Source organism: Phalangium opilio, unplaced genomic scaffold (assembly GCF_054372755.1).
Source record: "Phalangium opilio isolate 3A_F unplaced genomic scaffold, DU_Popi_V2 ptg000064l_1, whole genome shotgun sequence".
Lineage (NCBI taxonomy): Eukaryota > Metazoa > Arthropoda > Arachnida > Opiliones > Phalangiidae > Phalangium > Phalangium opilio.
The window spans coordinates 322,256-325,872 of NW_028324181.1; the positions used below are offsets into that span (position 1 = coordinate 322,256).

A 3,617-nucleotide genomic window follows, 5' to 3' on the forward strand; every position below is an offset into this window, starting at 1 on the left:
TACGGCGTTTTATAACTGTTAGAGACATGCATTTTAGCCCTCATTTTTTATATTGGACTTACGAAGTTTTTGTCGTTATTCACGCCGTAACTTCCCGTAAGAGGGACTTTAGCTTGATAAACATGGCGTTTGAGCTCTCTCGGTTAAAACCAAAATTTTGGAATTAGAATTAGGTCGTGGCTAATTAGGTATGATTTTTATTACTTTCATAACAAAAAACGTCTTTAAAATTTACTAAAATTAATTTTAAATTTAAATGTCAACAGAATATTTTATTATTAAACAAATAAAACAATATCGCTAAGCCTCGGTCAAGGTAGCGTTATGTAATGTTGATTTTCTACTTGTCTAATTTGTCTTCTCATCATCAACTTCGGTTATTTGGGATAAAAGAATACTGTCGGTGGGTTCAAATAAATTATAAACAAATTAATTATTAATCAATTACTACATTGTTATCTGTGAGAGCTGAGAGATATTAATAATCAAAATGTCTTGATTAGAACCAAGCTTAATGATCAAACCTCATCTCATTAAACGTTAGTGATAACTTTAAAGGTAAATAATGACGAACAGAACTGTACAGATTCTTTCATTTAACAAATTTTTATATTTATATTATTAAATTCAAATTCTGTATTAAAGGTGGAAACGATTGGTGATTATTGGATCTTTAACATGCATTCCCAATTTTGACATATGAACGTAGCTTTTGTGGTTTTAGGTTGCGTTTTTTAAAGACGTTAGTAACATTATTTTTATTAATTAAATGATATTAATTTTAATTTATGTTAAATATGTAACACTGTTCAGTGTTGCAGTGGTTTTTACTACTAAGCCTATTTAAAGAAGTAAAAATTTCTGAAATTATCGTTGGTAAATATGAAAGGAACGCAAGTCCACATTACCAAAAATGGTTTCAAACTTACACTCACGGGTCGTGATTTAAGGGGATCCAAATCTCAGGCTTCTTATTTTATAACGCTTTTACGTTTAATTAATACCAATTCTGTTTAAATATGTAACACAATTTTTTATTAGGTTTCTGAAAAATTATCGGAGCTTAATATTTTTGATTGCGGTTGCGGTTTTTTAAAGACGTTTGTAACACTATTTTGTTTAATTAAATGGTATTAATTTTGGTTTATGTTAAATATGCACCACAGCTACGTCACATAGAAGTAATAAACATTAAATCAGCTGATTTGATCAGCCATTGCCGCCTCGCCGTAGGTCCGTAGAGAAGAGGTAAACAAATACCAGGCTGCCAGGCTGTCTCTTGCACAACAGAGATGGCCATTCTCGCTTACGATAAATGTTTCCTTGTCAAATGAATCCAGTCTTGGAAATAAGGATTTTTTTGAAACTAGTCCTCGGGACCAGTGACCCCCGCGTCTACAATATTAAACTGGTCCTTGGGACCACTGACTCTATCCCTAATTTATTTCTTACTAATTCTGGAAACAAATTAAGGGAGTATTTCGTTGACGCACAGCCCACTCAATCACGCTTTGACTTCACGGGCTATAGTAGCGAAATACACAGTTTGAGTCAAAAATCAGAGTCGGCTTTTAACATGGGCATCTATAGGAGGAACACAGTTTTAGTAAAAAATAAATTAGGGATAGGGTCACTGGTCCCAAAAACGAGTTTAATATTGTAGACACTGGGTCACTGGTCCCGAGGACAAGTTTAATATTGTAGACGCTGGGTCACTGGTCCCGAGGACTAGTTTAATATTGTAGACGCTGGGTCACTGGTCCCGAGGACTAGTTTAATATTGTTGACGCTGGGTCACTGGTCCCGAGGACTAGTTTAATATTGTAGACGCTGGGTCACTGGTACCGAGTACAAGTTTAAAAAAAATCCTTACGTGAAAACCAATTTTCTGACGCGCATTTTTATCCATATTCAAGCTTTGTTTCAAAGAACTGATGTAAAATGAGGGAGCTATTTAGAATTTCAAATTCAATAAAATCCAAGAAATGTTTTTAATATCTTTTATTTCTTAAGAAGTTTTAAAATAAGGAGGGGAAAAAACATTAAAATGAAAAAAAAAAATTAAAAAAAAAAATTCACAGAAAGTTATTTTTCTTCAAAATAATTTTTGAACCTACGTAAAACCAGGGATAGATAGACTTTTTTAAGACGGAATAAACAATGTTTGGCCTTTACTTCAGTCCGACTCATGGACGAGTATATAGTCCCTTCCTTCAACACGTAACCAAAAAATTTAATTATCTTATTGGCTCACAAAAACTACGTATTGGTGACGTTGCTGACGGGGAGGGCCAAAAATACGTAATACCTGTTTACCTCTGTCGCCATGACTACGACCCCTCTTGCGTTGTACCATAGCCCACTCGATCACGCGCGTCACGACGCAAGCTGCTCGCGCTATAGCTATAGAGCGCGAATCGAGTGGGCTATGGTTGTACAGATAAGCGTCTTCACAGGGGTTCAAAATGGAGCCGTCTAAATGCGAGGGTCCGGTAATTATTCGGGAATTGTTTTTAATAGCAATTAAGAAGGTAGTTAGTGAATTTGGTGCCGGTGTTTTGGATTTGGAGTACATCTGTAAAGGTGAAAAGTGTTAGCTAATTCTTTCTTAAGCCAATCATTTCTACTATCCTCATGATTTTGTAAACGAATTTGATGAAGTTAACCAAGGCTTAGTGAATGTTCAGGAGTTTTGTGAGCTTAGTGTTCGGTTAAAACCTGTTCGTGCTGTCATATCTATGAAGACTTTTACTCAATTCTAACTCACTTTTAATTTTCTTGGGTCTTCCCCGTTTTTTTTTCAGTTGCAAGCCCTATGTCTTGTGTAACTTCCATTTTTAAACAATGTTATTTCAAAAATTAAAATCCGAGCCCATTCCAACTTGGCAGACGAAGGGGCAGACGACGTTTATTTGACCCGGATATACATACAACGCCATAATAAAAATAAGACCCGCCTCTTCTTCCATACCCCTCCGTCACGGGTAAGGGGGTCGTGGACTAGGACGCACACCCGAATAACCCTGTTACCCATTCCGTCTTAAAAATGTCTATCTATCCCTGGTAAAACAAAATCTCAACATTATTATTGTTGCAATAAAACTGAAATTATATTTGAGTAAAAAAAATTAATTTTTTTTTTTAAATTTTTGAGTTTTCCTCGGTGGAGGTTTCATTGGCCGGGGTCGGGGTTTCAGATGCCTCCATTTCTTCGCCCTCTTTTTAGCCATATCGTAGTATACGATAGGCTCTTAGTTTGACCCGAGCCGTCGTAGTAGTGGCCGGGGTTGTCGCTTCGTTATCGTCAGATTTTAGCTTAAAAGGAACTTTATATTACCACAACCCACCCATAGGGGTTACTGGGCTCGGTTAGAGATTTAATTATAATTAAAATTTTTTCAGGTCAGACCCGGGAATCGAACCCGGGTCGCTGGCGTAGTAGACAAACGTTCTAACCACTAAACCATAGAGACTTGATAGAAACTCCGAGTTTTTTATTATTTATTTTTATCTCTAAAATGTCGGGGTGATATGGGGTGGGGTACCTCTTAATCTGTGGGGTCGGAAACTTTTGAATTTTTATCTGTGGGGTCGGATACTTATGAATTTGTATGTTT

At 36.1% G+C, this 3,617-nt stretch overlaps 1 long non-coding RNA gene across 1 annotated transcript; it reads left to right on the top strand.

Annotated features, from left to right (window-relative positions):
- The first annotated feature begins 2,150 nt into the window (after nt 1-2,150).
- On the top strand, nt 2,151-2,930 carry LOC149662024 (uncharacterized). The gene is made up of 2 exons (XR_016368692.1): nt 2,151-2,583; nt 2,805-2,930. It is a non-coding gene; the product is annotated as an uncharacterized LOC149662024 (long non-coding RNA).
- Nucleotides 2,931-3,617: the final 687 nt, after the last annotated feature.